The following is an 18,134-nucleotide window of genomic DNA, read 5'->3' on the forward strand; positions in this document are numbered from 1 at the left end:
GTCATTAGGGATCGTTCTTAAAACCGAACCTATACCACTTATAACCACTAGATGGCGGGAATGGAGAGAAGTTAAAACTACACCTAAGGTTCAGATGCTTTGCAAAGGTGAAGGATCAAAATGAAGTGACCCAACAGAAGATCACATCACAAAAATATCCTCAGTCTCCGCGTCTCCATTCACCTTTTTAGTATTTATAAGAGATATACTACTCCTGTTTAAGGCTGCATTTCCATGGCTATGGGAGGATGTGGAGAATCTCCTGTTGAAATGCTTTTGAAAGTTAAATTTAAATTACTGAGTAACAGTGATTAAATAAAGGCCTTTAGAAATAGTGAGGCTTCATCTATACTCAATAGAGGAGAAGTCTAATTTTTACCTAAAAGTTACCTTTTCAAGGCTTACTTTGTTCCTAGTTTGTAAAGCAAGTGGACTGTGATGTATAGTCTTGAATTGACTTTAAAGCCAGAGATCTTAGGGATGATGTGTTAACCTTAAAAATCTGAAATGGAACACCTCAAAGCAAAGATATTAACAAGAAATAGAATATACAGAAACTCACTAGAGAAGAAGAAAAACAAACCTTCTTCTGTGCAGGATTGTTTTTGTTTGTTATAGAGATGGAAAGGTATTTTTTGTTTACTTGTTTACTGGTAATCCCATTACTTGTTTACTAGGGAATCCCATGTTAGTAGTTAATAAAATCAGAGCTAATGCACCATGAAAGTTTGGAAACACAGAACTGAAAACACCTGCTGTTTATCCGTTTATATTAGTTGGGGTGAAAGATGCTTGTTAAACCTATATAGCCTGCATACGTGAAAAAAAATTAGCTAGAAATTTAAAAGGAGGCCACTACTTACCAATTACTATTAAAAAATTAATCCCGTTCTAATCCAGACAGTAAGGTACCAGCATGGCAGGTGTCTCTCAAGACTGAGGAGCCACAAATATTCAATTGATGCCAAACTGGCATGACCTCCCATAGAGATGGGGCAGGCAACCTAAATGGAGTCCTTAAAACTTCACTGAAGGAAACTGAACACTTACAAATATAAACATAGATGTATAACTCTACAAAAAACCCCAATAAGCAAGAATATAAAATCTGCAACTTTTTTTTTTTTTTAATGTAGTCTTCATGCCCAGCATGGAGCCCAACCCAGGGCTTGAGCTCATGACCTAGAGACCAAGATCCAAGCTGAGATCAAGAGTCAGACATCTAACCAACTGGAACACCCAGGTGCCCCTAAAATCTACAATTTTTAAGAAGACTTAAAGATCTGTCCCCCACACTCCACAAGCTTCTTGATACAGTAGAAAGAATGTGAGCTTAGAAGGTAATCACACCTTGGGCATCTGGCTGGCTCAGTTGGTTAAGTGTCCGACTTCGACTTCAGGTCACGATCTCACGGTTCATGGGTTTGGGCCCCACACTGGGCTTTGTGCTGACAGCTCAGAGCCTGTAGCCTTTTTCAGATTCTGTGTGCCCCCCCCCCCCCGACCCCAACCCCCTTTCTCTCTCTCTCTCTCTCACAAAAATAAACATTAAAATTAAAAAAAAAAAAAGATAAACACATCTAGAATCTCATTCTACCCCCAAGAAATTACTCATAGGCTGTTTCATCTTGCAAATTACTTAACTTCTGTTTAGAAATTGCAGATAACAGGGGCACCTGGGTGGCTCAGTTGATTAAGCATCTGACTTGGGCTCAAGTCATGATCTCACAGTTTGTGGGTTTGGGCCCCACATCAGGCTTTGTGCTGACAGCTCAGAGCCTGGAGCCTGGTTTGGATACTGTGTCTCCCTCTCTCTGCCTCTCCTCTTATCACACTCTCTCTCTCAAAAGTAAACATTAAAAAATAAATTTAGAAACTGCAGATAATAAAACTTAACTTTTTAGGCCTATTGTGAGGATTAAATGGGATAATACTTCTGAACATCAAAGTTGAACTTGGTACACACAAATGGTACTCAGTATCAATTCCTTTTTACTTTAATGACTCATGGAAATGCAAATTATTTCATCTAGCCTGTATTTGAAATTCTCACAGATAGTTTTACTATGTTTACTCTTGCTTCTGAGTTCAAAAATTTCCTTGTTGTGATATACTGGTGACTCTGATATTTTAGACTTCATTCATGCATTGAAAGACTATGTGAAGAGTATATATACAACATCCAGCTGAACATTCTCTAAGGTTCTCTTGCCCGGGGATTCCCGTTCTTCCTTGTATTCTCATTTTATATACTCTGCTTGCTTGATGGAAAATAAACTCAGCAAGATCAAAATTGAATTCACCACTTCTTTTCTTCATCTACTCAGTTTTATCTCCTGATGAATAAAGCCTAAGGTAGAAACATGGTGGTCATTCACAGACCCTGTCCTGTTCTTTACTACTTCCCCCAGCCCCCCAAAAAACAAAACCACACACACTCATCTAATGCAATAATATGGTATAGTCTACCCTCATTACCCATCTATCTTTATCCTGCACCCACAGTGAATTTTAAATTTTTAAAATGTTTTATTTATTTTTAAAAGAGAGAGAGAGAATACAAGCAGGGAAGGGGCAGACAGAGAGGCAGACACAGAATCCAAAGAAGGCTCCTGGCTCTGAGTTGTCAGCACAGAGCCTGACACGGGGCTCCAACTCACAAACCACAAGGTCATGACCTGAGCCGAAGTTGGATGCTTAACCAACTGAGCTACCCAAGCGCCCATCTACAGTGATTTTTTAAAAATTATTTTGAGATAATTATTGATTCACATGCAGTTATGAGAAATAAGAGATTCCTTATACCAATCAACCTATTTCCCCTAGAGGTAACATTTTGCATATTACAGTACAATATCACAACCAGGAAGTTGACATTGATGCAATCCACTGACATTCAGATTTCACCAGGTTTACATACACTAATTTTTGCATGTTTATATTTTGTTCTAATTTTATCACACTTACAGATTTGTCCAACCACCATCACAGTAAACACATAGAAGATTTCCATGATAAGGGTCCCCTTTAATAGACACAACTGTCTCCTGCCCTCTTCCCTTCCCTATCCCTTGTCAGCCATTGATCTCTTCTCCTTTATAGGTTATCAATTCAAGAATATTACATAGAAGGAGTAATGCAATATCAATTATTGAGATTGTCTCACTTTACTCAGTAGAATTAGTTGAGATCCATCCACATTGTTACATATGTCAACAATTCTGTTTTTTATTGCTGACTAGTACCTCACTTTGATTAAGCATTCACCCATGGAAGGGCATTTGGACAGATTGTAGTTTTGGTCTTTTATCAATAAAGCTACTATGAACATTCATGTACAGATTATTGTGTGAACATAAATTTTCATTTCTTTGAGATAAATACCCAAGAGTGCAATTGGTAGGTTGTATGGTAGGTATATGTTTAGTGTTGTGAGAAGCTGCAGTAATCTTTTCAGGAATGGCTATCTGTCCTACCAAGAAACTATATGTTATCTGGTTCCTTCTCAGCATTTGGCATTATCACTTTTGTTTTGTTTTGTTTTAGCCTTTCTGATAGTGTGTTGTGACATCTCACTGTGGTTTTAATTAGCATTTCCCTAATGGCTAATTTTGTTGAACACTTCTTTATGCACGAATTTACCACCTGTATATTCTTCAGCAGAATACATGTTCCTATCTTTGCTCATTTTTTAATTGAATTTGATTCATTTTGGTTGGTGTTTTTTTTTTTTTTTTTTTTACTGTTGATTTTTTGAGAGCTCTTTATATATTCTAAATAATGGTCCTTTGTCAGATATGTCCGTTGCAAATATTTTTTCCAAGTTATAGCTTGTCTTCTTTTCATCCTCCTCAGAGGACTTTTTTTTTTTTTTTTTTTTTTTTTTNTGCAAAGCCAAAGTGTTTAATTCTGATGAGGTCCAATTTGTCAGTTCTTTCTTTTATGGATCATGGTGTGGGTGTCAAATATAATAACTCTGCCTACCTCTTTATCCCAAAGATTTTGCCTGTTATTTTTTCTAAATGTTTTGTATCTTACATTTTAAATATAAGTCCACGATTTATTTTAAGTTAATCTTTGTATAAGGAATGAGGCTTAGGTCAAGGACCATTTTATTTTTTGGCAGATGGATATCCAGTTGTTTTGCACCATTTGTTGAAAAGTCTAGCCCGCTTATATTGAATTGCTTTTGCATTTTTGTCAAAAATCAGTTGGGTATATTTTGGTGTTCTGTTTTTAGGTTCTCTATTTTTTGTTCCAGTGATGTTGTCTATCTCTTTAATAAAATCATACTTTCTTGATTACTGATGTCGTATAGTAACACTTAACATCAATTAAAGTTATTCCTTCTACTTTATTATTCTTTTTCAAAACTGATTTAGCTATTCTAAGTCCTTGTCTTTCTATATATGTTTTAGAATACACATATCCATGTCTACAAAAAATCCTGCTGGGGTTTAAATCGATATTCTGCTACACCTATCACTCAATTTGGGGGGAATGGACATGTTTACTATTCTGAGTCTTTGAATCCATGATCACAGTATGTCTCTCCATCTATTTAGCTTTTTTTAAAAATTTATTTTATCAGCACTTTGCAATTTTCAGGATACAGATTTCATACATGTTTTATTAGATGTATACTAAGTATTTCATTTTCTTTGGAGCATTTATATAGTATTATGTTTTTTTTTTAAATCTTGGTTTCCTTATGCTCAGTTTTAAAATACAGAAATACTATTGGTTTTTGTGTATGGATCATGTACCTTCAATTTTGTTGAACTTCCTTATTAGTTCTTAGATTTTCTAGCAAACAATCATGTCACTTAAAGATAGGGCCAGTTTTATTTCTTCCTTTGGAATCTGTATGCATTTTATTGACACTATGTTTTTAAAAAATGCACTTACAATCACATCACTATCCCTTTCGATAGTCTTACATCTTTTTTAGAAATCAGTCCTCAGCAGACCCTTAAGGATCTCAATTTCCTGTGGCCTTTAAGCCTCATCTCATGCTGTCTTGATATTAGCTTACCTCTCTTATTGAACTATTTTAGTTTGCAGAATTTGGTGTGTTTTATCTTGATTCTGGGTCTTGGTTCACACATCTCTTTCTCAGAGCTCTCAAGTACTCAGCTTGAGTCCCAATCACTAGGAACCACTGCCTAACCTCTTCTAAATTATGTCCATCTCACATGCTCCATCAGAGACCAGAATAGCTTAGAAGAGATGTGCGTATTTTCATTTTCTTAGCCAATAGACTATAACCTCTTTGAGAGAAAACAATGGTCTTTTCACTCTATCTCCTTGGGATCTATCATCATACTTGGCACATAGTAGAAATAAAGCAAATATTTGTTAAAGGTCTGGATGCTCTTATTAGATAGTTAATATGAACTTTTTTCCCCATTATAGATTACTATTGTAACTTCAAAGAGAACCAAGCTGATTTATCTACCAAGATGTACAATGGAAAACAAATTATCTTAACAATGAGACAAATGATCCACATTTGTATAACTGGGTAAAAATGCTTTCTTGATATACTTATCATAATTGGTTCTCATTTTATCCAAAAGGGAACAAAATTCAAGAAGGTTAAAATATTTCCCAAGATTATTTCATATAACTAAGTGGCAGAAGCTGACTCATTCCGAGGGCTTCTGACCCTAACTCACATATTCTTTTAGATCTATAAACATACCAATATCTGCAATAGCAGATGTCTTTGTTGATCTGCTGTTTTCCATACTGGTGATATATCTGCAGACAGATTCATCCCCCGGCACATCTTTGAGAGATCTCTGGCCAGGGCAGGAAATCAGTCTATGGTCATGGAGAAGGGGAGTACTTCATCCATTCACCCCATTATTGAACCAGTTATGCTAAATGCCCAGCATGATAAACAAATTTTAATATTTCAATTATATATTTCATACAAATTTAGTATTTCTAACTACATTCTTAGAACCTCCTCTAAGACAACTATTTCTAAAAGTCTGTATTAGGTTATTTTATTTTTACCTATTTTTTAAAATTTAGATATAATTGAAATATAACACTGTATTAGTTTATATATATAGAATAATGATTTGATGTATGTATATGTTGCTAATTGATTACTACAATAAATTTAGTTAAAGCCCATCACTACACATAATGACACATTTTTTTCTTGTGATGAGAACTTTTAAGATCTACTTTCTTAATAATTCAGCACCGTATATTTGAAGGTTGCTAACTATAGTTATCATGCTGTGTATTACATCTCCATAGTAAGTATACCACATAACTGGAAGTTTGTATCTTTTAAACACTTCAACCTATTTCCTAATAACCCTTTATTATGTTTTTTAAAACACAGTATCTTCTTTATTAAGGAAAAAATCCTACGTTGAGAAATCAATCAACTTGCGAAATGAACATAACTTTTATCCAGTAATTGAAATTATATGCATTAAATCTTAAATTCTAGGAGCTTCAAATTTTTTTCGTAAAATAACATATTTGTTTCTACTGTTAAATATTAAGAAAAAATCAACATTTTCACCCTAGAATATTTGATCACAAATTGTAAACAAAGAAATATATAGTTTATTTCTTTTCACTTTCTAGGTTCCATATTATTTTGAGTGTGGCAAATGTACTTTATCCAAAGGTAATTTTGGTTTGGTTTGGATTCTCTATTTTTTTGAAAAAGTACACAAGCTGTCCCTTTTTAATTCATTTTGTTCCCCCAGGGAAATAAAAATAAAACCTGACATACTAGTTAAGATATGGAGGACATTACAAAGTCACAGCATAGTTAAGGCTAGATAAATGCTTAAAACATACTTGAGATCTCAAATACCTCACAGTATTCCTAGAATGTGGTCATCAGGGAAAGGGCAAGGACCCTGGGTCTTTTTTTGGACTACTATTAAAAAGATAGGTTGGCAACCTGTGCTTAACTTTTTTTTAACTTCCTTTTCCCCTTTATTAATACTGCAAAGTCCTTTTCAAAGTCCTCTTCAAAGGATCTTCCCCTTTTTAAGTTTCAGACCTTGAACATCTCCTATTAAAAATAACCCATTTTCAGGGACTTTATTCCTCATATACAGAACATCTTAAATATATTTCTACAATGAAATGAACTTGACTTTCTAAGTTCTCACAATGCTGTTCTGAGCCTCTGTCACATTCCATGTGGTTGGAACTCTGTCAGCTAAACACATTTTGTAAATAAAAGCACAAAATCTAACCATCATGTTACAGCTTCACTTCTGCCTCATGGCATGGCTGTCATTATGAAGAAGCAGAGTGGTTATTTTTAATATAAAGAATATATTTTTGTCGTTAAAATTTTCATGAAATTACAGATGGTAATGCACATGTTGTTCCTATGATCTAACAAAGCAGGGGACAAATTAGAGGGAAAAGTCCCTTTGAAACACATTGTTATTATCAACCACCTACAACATGCAAAGCATGAAGTTGGACATGAGCATGACCCAAGTTATTCAAGATCAACGGCTCTCAGGGAGTTTGACACCTGGGATGAAAATAAGAAAAAGCATGGTAATCTCTTTCAATCCAAAAGCAACCTTGCTCGTGAGTTTCATTTCAGAATATTTTCCCTAAGTGTTTTGTCCTTAGACACTATTTATTTGTTAGAAATGGAAACAAAGGGAAGATAAGAGGGACCATATAAATTTGCTTCTTGGACTCATTATCATATTTATAACTTTGAGATTAATTACTGTGAAATAATTCCAGTGCCATAAACTCGGAATTGTGACCAAACAGGAAAGCAGCAGCAAGAGTTCCAAAGAAATAAAATCCTGCTTTTTCTAAAACTGGAAAAAAGTAAATTCTTGCACATGCTACTAATGTTGGCAAAAAAGATAAATTACTCCAAATAGTTTATGGTCATTGAAAATCTTGAAGTCTATAAAGTTTTCATCATTTAAGAAGCCACATTCTGTGAGAAAATTGGCAATTAATTTGCTTGTTTACTTTCTTTAAAACTGCTTGATATGCTCTAGCAAGTCACTTTGAATCACAAGTATATTTGCATCATTATTTCTATACATAATTATGTCGTTGGCTTTAATAAATCACTCAAAGTAGTGGACTGTACAAAAAAGCAGAACAATACAATACTTTAAAATATTTGGTTAATAGAAGATCCCTGCATTACCCCACTTTTAGAAATTGATATTATGTAAATCTTGCTTGTTTACAATTTAACCTGCATTGGATTTTAATTTAAATAAAGAAAATTATTTAATAGAGGGTTATTAAACAGGTTTTACATTACAGCTGTTCCAGTCCCTCAGGTAAATACTTATTGAGAGAGCTTAATAAGGTTTGTTCTACTTATTTATGTTTAAATTCTTTTTCTTCTCCTCTCCTGTGAAACCTTTGTGGGCCAGAACTCCCACTGACTTTAAAAAGAGTCCTATGCATATAGATTTGGGAACAGTAACATGCTTGGAATGCTTACCAAGTGACTGCATTTGATCTTTTAGTCTATATGTGCCTAATTTTCTACATCATTTCTTTTTGGGAAACACAAATTGTACTATGAATAAATAAATTTGGAAAGCTCAACTTTTTTACCCTAGCAAAGAATTCACAGTAAGAAGGGGATATATGGAATTATAGAAACATTTTAAATGTGTAAAACATTTAATAACATTCATTCATTCATTCATTCATTCATAGGACAAACAAGGAATGGCAGAGGGAGAGGGAGAGAGAGAACCTTTGTTAAGTAGGCTCCCGCCCAGCACGGAGCCTGATGCAGGGCTCGATCTCACAACCATGAGATCACAACCTGAGCCAAAATTAAGAGTCAGATGCTTAACTGACTGAGCCACCCAGGCATCCCTATAACATATAAACACTTAAAACATCTGAAATATGGAAAGAGAAGTTTGGACAATGTGTGATATGAGGTGGAGATACTCTAGGGTGAGCAAGTATTGTTTATATGGAAAAATAAATTGTGAATTTATACAGGAAAGAAGTTGGAAAAGGTATTCTAACACTGCTGCTACTCCCTCAGACTCTGTCTATTTCTATAACTGATTTAAAGAGGAAATAACAAATATGCTTTATTTTATGATAGCCATGTGTAAGAGAAAGCTAAAAGAGAAGAAACTGATGGGAAAAAAAGTCTACTCCAAATAAAGGGTATGATAAAAAAGCAAATGAAGGATGGACATAGTAAGACAGCTTATGAGGAAAAAAAAAGTAGCATCTGTTGATTATTTGACAGGGGAGTCTAGGGGGAAAGAAAATATAGGTGACACCAATTTAGAGCCAAGTGACTGAGAGAGCGAGGATAAAAAACAGGAAAGTCCAAGGAAACATTTGGGAAAGAAGGTGCTACCTTCCATACTGGCTTGCTAAGACAGACATTGCAGTAAGTTTTATATGCAGGATATAGAATGGTTTATTGGAACACCTGAGTTTACAGTTCCCCATCATCTGGAAATTTGGGGTTTTTTTTATATGAAACATTTGGACATTAGTATCCTGTTCCCAATCTCCAAGTTCACTTATAGTTTTCTTAGATACAATAAATTAATCTTGAAAGGGAGAAAATGAAAACCTTTGAGAACTTGAAAGAAAGAAGGAGCAATAATGCCTTTCACTGGTGCTCATATTCTATTTACTTAATAGCTTCTCTCTCCCTAACAGAGGAATATATTGTCATCAAAATAACCAGTGGACTATTTGATTAAAACATTTAAAAGTTGGCAAACCATGAGAGACTCTTGAATGCTGACAAAAACTGATGACTGATGGATGTGGGGGCGGAGGGGGGAATGGGCATGGAGGAGGGCACTTTGGGGATGAGCACTGAGTGTTATGTGGAAACTAATTTGACAATAAACTATTTGTTAAAAAAAATTTAAAAATTATTTGTAATTCTCTTATGCACATATATTAGGACCACAAAGAATAGCAACATGTATGTAGTCTATTAAATTGTAAATATCTAATTTAAATACTATGTAAATTTCTTTGTTTCTTTTTTCTCTTTATTTCCTTCTTTCTATGCCTGTCTCTGTTTCTGTTTTCCTATTTGTCTCTCTCTCTCTTAAGAACCATGAGTTTATCCTGTTTCTCCCAACCCAAATTTATTGTTTCCCCTTCTATAGTTGTAGTACCTTTCTGACACTGCAAGTCCTGTACTAATCATCATCCTACATATGTTCACTTATTTTACTGATCCTCTTTTATGCAGCAGGTCTCCCATGGCTGCCACTCTTCACTATACTTACCCTCCAATACTTTCCGTGGAACACTGCTGTTGCTGTCCACCAATGTGTGGTCACCCCTCCTTCCTTCCCCAATATCCAAAATCCCGCCTTGGGCCTATGCCTGTTTGGCTGAGCCCATCACCCCTCGAGGCTCTGACACGACATCTGGGTTGCCTCCCCACAGGGATGTGTTCCTCATCATACTTGGGCTTCAGCATCTTGTGCTATTCTACTCTTACCCTGTGCTGTTCTGTCCCTACTTCCGTATCCCACACAGTTCTGAAGCCCTGCCTTAGTCCACCACAACCCAACCCACTTCCTTTCCGCCTCACATGCGAACACATACTTTGCCCAGCCTTACTTAATGATATTAGGTATACCTTGTTCAGGAAAGAAGAGATTGGGAAAAGCGGTGAGCTATATAGATTTTAAACCTTAAAGAAAAGGGACTTGATTCATTATTTTAAGTTTTAACAAGATTTTTCTAAGTGCCTAGTATTTTCCAAGGGTGTGTGTGGGGGGGGAGGGATGCAAAAAGGCAATTTTATTAAAGCATGGGGACAGGACCCATGGGCAGGAAGAGCTGTACTGGGGTGCTAACAGATAGCTCATTATTTTTTTTTTAAGATAATTTATCATAAAGTTGGCTAACATACAGTGTATCCAAGTTTCATGTAAAAAGGTATCAGGTATAATATGAGAGAGAAGCTAAATATACTGATAATGGTACTCCAAAGTAGAAACTGCTATGAGATATGTAGGCATGGGGTCACTGAAGATCAGCAGCTATCACAGAAATCAAGAGACAGAATCCTTAGGGGGCTGTTTTGTGCANAGAAATTAAAAACAAAAACAAAAACAAAAAACACATTAATAGAAGTATCTGCTTGAACGATTGACCCTTGGCTGGCATCTGGAAACTTGGGCCCCCATAGTTAACTGATGAAAGTTCACTCTGCCTAGATCATGCAAATAATAAGCTTTATGCTAAATACCTTCTTCCCTTCTGGAAGTCTGGAGTTCATACAGCCAGGCAGAGGGTTTCTGCATCATCTGCTCCCAACTAGGTGTCTAATGGACTTCCCTGGGCAGAAATGTTGCACACAAATCACTGCATTTCATTACTGGAAGAAGAGGACACCCTGTGTGACACCTCATGGGAGGGAGAGAGCATAAGAAAACCAACACATGAATTCCTCCAGACACTGTGCCTCTTTTGCATATGATCCAGCCATGTGTCCTCACTACATCACTGTAATAAGTCTTTGTGGTAAGTACACCTATGTGCTGACTCCTATGAGTCTTTCTAGCCAATCTCTGAAAGTGGGAGTGGTCCTGGGGACATCAAACACACTCCTGAACTGAGTTCTACCTCCACTAAGCCAACTTTGTCAACTGAAATTGCATTTAGGGCATTTCTGGGCAGAAGAAACACCTTAAACAAAACATAAGTGGGAATCAACATGTCATTGAATAGGAGGACCTATAACTAATTCATTGTTACCTCAGTAGTAAGTTCAAGAAAAGCCATATCCAAAAATATAAGAGAAGGCAGATTTCAAAATATCTTCTATTAAATATTACTTAATAGTTTAGGAAGTTTTCAGAATACAGAATAACTAAAATTAAATGTTTCAATGGATATCTTGGACAGAGAAAGAATGATAGGTTTTTATCCTGATTATGAACACCTTTGAGTAAAATTATATGCACTATTATCAGTAAATTATTAACACTCTGGATAGTTATTAACCAATTAGCTATTTGGTATTTTATATTTTCAAAAACAGAATCACATAGAAACTCTCTTCAACTCAATAATAACTTTCTTGCAATAGACTATGATACATTTTTCTCCTATTCATAAATTCTGATAAATATCAGAAGAGGCAATAAATTTGACATTCTTTACTCAGTGATATTAGCATTTTGTTTTATATGTTTTGGGGTGTTTGTCAGTTTTAGAACCACCTTATAAGTTTCAAAATATAATACATCTGCAAAATGAAATTTATCACTTATGTATTATATGCAATATGAAATACTCTGTCAACAACTTAAAATACAGTGTCCGTAAAATACAGTGTCTGTATGGATGAGGCTGTTAAACATTTGCCTTTGAAAAACAAGGCTATTCATCTTCATTTTTTGCTAGACCACCTTGGGAAAACACATTAAGAGCAGTCGTGTTGATCTAAATACTTCTGTGATGGGTTTTGGTGTTGTTATTTTAATTATTATTATTTTTTAATTTCTCATAGGAGATAATTTTGAAGTGAAATTGGACTAACTCTGCAATTTCACATTAACCATAGAGTATTTCTAGTTTTAAATAGACAGATCTGTCTTTTAACAAATTTTAAGGTATTTACCACATTAGATAATTACTTGAATAAAATAAAACACAAAATATTATTTTGATAAAATTATATATAATTTCATAAACATTTCTTTTTGTTCAACATGCATTTCTATAAATAGGGCAATATCCTTTTTAAAATATTAATTAATTTATTTTTTAGGGAGAGAGAAAACAAGCAGGCGAGGGGGAGGGAGAGAATCCTAAGCAGGCTCTACACTGTCATCACAGAGCCTGATGTGGGGCTTAAACTCACAAACCATGAGATCATGACCTGAGCCAAAATCAAGAGTTGGATGCTTAACCAACTGAGCCCCAGTAGGGCAATATTCTGATAATTTAATACATTCAAGTTTAAAAAATATTTAAATTACAGAACTTCCTTTGAATTTACTCAGCCAGTGACTATAAATGACAATATTCAAGGAATGGTTTTGGCATTTTTTAGAACATATTTGAATAATTTTGTGGGAGGTTTCTAAGATTCATCATAGATAATTTTACATTACAGAAATATAAAATGGCTAATAGTATCATATTCAGTGACTTTTTACTCAATAACTTTTCTCGCACTGACTTTTATGTGCTCTGCCTATTTAATGTTCCTTCTTGTCAATCACACTTGGAATGAGCTGTGCATCACAATGCAGAGTAAATAATAAAACATGTTTCTTAGTTATGGACTTTTTCCCCAAAGCCATATGTATTGCTTAGAGAGAATATGCTTTGCTTCAACTCAGTAAGATGGAAAACACATGGCTGAATCTGAATCTCTGGATTGATGTTGTCTTCAGGGACCTTTTCATCTAGGAGAAAGAAAGACACGCCTACTTTGCTGCCTATATTTTAAGTGAAGAAATCAGAAGGATCATTGCTTTGGGGAAGATAACATAGCACATTTTAAATCAAAATTACATGTTTGAAAGAACACATGAAAATACAGTTTTGAGATATTTAAATCAATTCCTATATATCAGGAACTAGTAAAAAAATAAATAAACCAAACACAGACTGCTAAATCAAAACTTGGTAGGTAAAACTTAGCAATATTGTTGAGGGTCAACATGAGTAATATATATCTGAAATGAAACATGAATTGAATGTGGCATAATGGTATGTGTAACATTCTGAGAGTCTCATAGCTTTAAATGTACAAAAATGGTTTTTGCTAATTCTTACATATACTAACATTTACATAAATTTGGGTAACACTCTGACAAATTTCAATTTGCAAACACTTTTGACTGCGTATGTTTTTCAAAAGCTTTCATTATCCTTTATTGTCTTTTATTTGTATATATCTCCTTACAAATTCATTATTACTTTATGTACTGAATATATATGGGCCAACCCCTGTACTAAGGACCAAAAAGACAGAAGCGAACCAAACATAGCAGAGCTACTGCTCCAGAAGTCACGTTTGCATTATAAAGAAATACTCTATACTGCAGGATATAGCTCTTATTAATGCTTTGCTCAGGTTACAATTGCTTCTTACCAAACAACCTTGGGTCACCTACCCGGGTGGCTTAGTTGGTTAAGTGTCTGACTCTTAGTTTAGGCTCAGGTCATGATCTCACAGCCATGATTTCAAGCCACCTGTTGTGTTGTGCTCTGTGCTGACAGTGCAGAGCCTGCTTGGGATTCTCTCTCTCTCAGCCTCTCTCTCTCTCTCTCTCTCTCTGTCTATCTTTCTCTCCCTCTCTCTCTGCCCCTCCACTGCTCACTCACTCTCACACACACACACACACACTCACATACGCATACTCTCTCTCTCTCAAAATAAATAAACTAAAAAAAAAAAAAACACCTCAATACTGCGAGGCCTCAAGCAACAACAATCATTTCATTTTGGTTGTAAATGTGTAACATGGTTAAGGCTTGGGAAGGAAGCCTCATCTCTAAGCCATGTGACATAAACTCACATGGCTAACAATCGGTGCTAGTTGTTGGATGGAGGCTCAGACAGAACTGAGGGCATGTGGCCTCAGTTCCTGTCTATGTAGAGCTCTCCACACAGCCAAGTCTTCCTCACATCATGTTGGCTGGGTTCCAGAGGAAGGTATCCACAGTGAGAGCAAGGCAGCTCTACCACTTCCATGACTAACCTCGATCATCACATCTACTCCCTTATTGCCCCCAGGGGCCCCCCCAAGGTCAAGAGGAGTGGACACAGACTCCACCCTATGAAGGAAGAGAGACAAGATTCTAGAAGATCAAGTGGGACCTGAAATATCGTAGCAGCCATTTTTGAAAAACACACTCTATCACAATTAAAATGAATGAGAAAAATATTATCATATATCTGAAGCATAAACTATCATATTTATCAAATAATAAATGACACATGCTAGAGACTTTGAATTTTTTTAAACAAAGGTTCATATTAAAGTACCCTTTATCAGCAAGGTGTGGTTACAGTAAGTTCTCAGAACTCCATACTCAAAGCCTTATTAATATACTATGGTACAACTAGGTATATACTTTTTTTTCTAGTGTTCTGCTTTAGTCATTGAAATGATGTTGTTTAAATGTAGTAATACTCTATATGACCAATAGTTTGTTCTTAGTAGCAATAACTTCAGTAAATCAACTTGAAAGTTAGATATTATAATAAAACACTTCATAATCAAAATTATAATAAAGTAAATATGAAAGAGTGTACATGAAGATATTTGAGAAGAGAGAATTCTCACATTTACGAATGGGACTTAAAGGCATGTTTATCTTTTGTATATAGATATGAGTAAAGATGAATAAAAATCATAGACTAGGGATTCTGTGTTATTTGTATCACAGATATGACTTGGCAGCATCTTATCACTTGGAAATAAAATTATGGAATAGGTTAAGTATGAATCAATTATTATTCTTTTCAATAACATTTATCAAGTGTTTATGATAAAAGATTGTCACAGATTGTCAAACATGTCAGAGTTCCTAACCTCAAGGATCCTTTAAGATAGTAAATGTAGCAAAGAAAATAAAAGCTAAAATAGAAGGAATAGGCAATATGGAATATGGAAGCAAAGGAGGATAAATCAATTCTGACCTAGGTGGAATGATGAAGAGAATCAAAATGATGTATGAGGATGTGTGAGTGATTTAACAAAATGGGTCATTTTTGGATAATGAGGCAGAAAGTTTGCATGACCAAAAAAAAAAGTGGGACTTTTCCCCAAAGTAACAGTGTGAACATTGGCTGTATGAGAAAGTTTGATTTAATGGGGTAAAATAGGAATTTGAATGGAAATACTTATAACATTTTCTGTGTTGAGTCAACAAAAGTTAACTAGCTACAGTTTAAGTAAAGACGAAATACTTTTAAAAAGATATAGGGGTACCTGAGTGGCTTAGTCGGTTAAGCATCTGACTCTTGATTTCAATTCAGGTCATAATCTCATGGTTCGTGGGTTCGAGCTCTGCATCAGGCTCTGTGCTTTCAGTATGGAGCCTGCTTGGGATTCTCTCTTTCTGCCCCTCCCCAACTCCCGCTTGCCTCTGTCTGTCTCAAAATAAATACATAAACTTTAAAAAGGGGTATAAAGTTACTCTCAAATCTGTCCATTGCTTTTCATTCCTATTCCTTCTGTAAATTTTCTTCCATGTGGCTTATGACCATAATCTCCTAACTAGAGATTCTGCAACAGATTCTCTTTCCACCCAGGAATGATCTACAATGATAGATTGGAAATTAAAAATTACACAGAAAGAAAAACATTCACTTCACTCCTCTGCTGAATTCCTGAAGAGCTCATAATTATCTGGAGCATAAAGTTACAATGCTCTCTGCAATGGTCCCATTTCATTTCCTGCAGTCTGCTCATCTTCCTCCCCTCCCCATAACCCCAAAATGGTTACCAACATATACATACTGTAATAGAGCCATGTCAGAATGCTTGTAAATTTCAAGATTTCTATTTATGTCTTTGTGAATGTTGTGTCTGTATCCTCTGATTTAAATGCTATTTCTCCCCTTCTCTATCTGGCAACTTCTTACTCAAATACATCCTACTCTTTAAAATTTTTCTTCAAAGCCATAAGTTGCATGTTTCCTCTTCTTTACTCCCATAGAACTTATGGGATAATACTTATATTATCTGTATAATAATATCTATCACATTTCAAAATCTGCAAGGATGGAATGGTATCCAATTATCTTCACATCTGGCTTGAAAAACCCATAGCTGGTGCTATATTCTGACCCTAAATACAGTGATTTTTACTGCTCCATTCCACATTACATCTTGAGAAAAGGAAACCATAAGAAGCATTTACCAAGTTACTAACCATAATTTAAAACATGCTAAGTTATGAAAAGATAATAAAACACCACCTTAAAAGAACTTTTACTCTATCCATCATTTTAGAGGCATGTTTATAGGCATAGATATTAATGAGAGATTGCAGAATTGATTGAAGGAACTAAATAGCAGTATAAAAATATTTGCCAGTATAAATTTAAAGCTAACATTTCTTGCATATGTTTCTGCTATATAATTACCATATTACTTGGAATTGGTGTCAGGATTTAGGTACATGGTAATGCTATATTTTCCCAAATTCATTAGACTACATGTACCTCTCCTTCCTCAATACTTTGGTGGCATTAATCCTATCTGTGAATAGAGTATTGTTAGTAGATTGCCATTTATAGTCAAGAAAATGTATTTTATAAAAGGCAAATATAATTTGACTTCAAGTCACAAGCTACAAATTGTCTAGACTCTACACAGATCTATTCTCTCATCAATTTCAGTTTACAAAACATGCTCATTGTTGAATTTTTATGTCTAGGCAAACTTTTATAATCTTTAGAAGGATTACATTAAGCTGTTGAGCCTATTCATACGTATAGTCAACAGGGATATCTCCCTCCACATGCGAGTTTATACTGATTTGAACAAAATAAAAAATCTGCAAACAATTTACAATGCCCAAATGGCCATGTTAGAGTCTGAATAACTGAACAAATGGATATTATACAAGTCATAAATGTAGATTTAAAAAAATGTGACAACAAAATCATGATTAATGCTCAATTTAGCAAAGATTTTTGAATTGGATATATAAACAGATACAGCAGATTACAAGCCATCCAATCCAACAAGGTCAATTTAATGTGTGTACCATTAAGCTGGGCATCACAAACAAACTGTCTGGATGACATACGAAAGAGTGAAGGTAGCCAGCACCACACACAGTGTGGTTCTCACTTTTATGGGATGAAAAGCTGGATATGTTCTGCTTTCATTCCTGAATTATTTTCCGATGGAGTAGCAGTAAAACATGTCTGAGTTTTGACTTTTACAATAATGTGAAAACACTTCTAAGAAGAAGAAATGTGAGCATTAAAAATACTATGGTGTCTTTAAATTGATGGAAATAAGGTAAAAGTTATTGTATTCTATTGGAAATTGAATAATAATTATATGACTGTCTAGTCTAGACTCTATTGCCATAGTTACTGCCTCATATATACAATATGATGTCCCATTTAAATATATCTTATGAATAGTATA

The 18,134-nt window shown here is 34.9% G+C and overlaps 1 pseudogene; it reads left to right on the top strand.

Moving 5' to 3' along the window:
* LOC144239179 (microtubule-associated protein RP/EB family member 1 pseudogene) overlaps positions 1–18,134 on the top strand; it is a 139,916-nt pseudogene that overhangs the window by 680 nt on the left and 121,102 nt on the right.

This window comes from Crocuta crocuta, unplaced genomic scaffold (assembly GCF_008692635.1).
Source record: "Crocuta crocuta isolate KB4526 unplaced genomic scaffold, BGI_CrCroc_1.0 scaffold16, whole genome shotgun sequence".
NCBI lineage: Eukaryota > Metazoa > Chordata > Mammalia > Carnivora > Hyaenidae > Crocuta > Crocuta crocuta.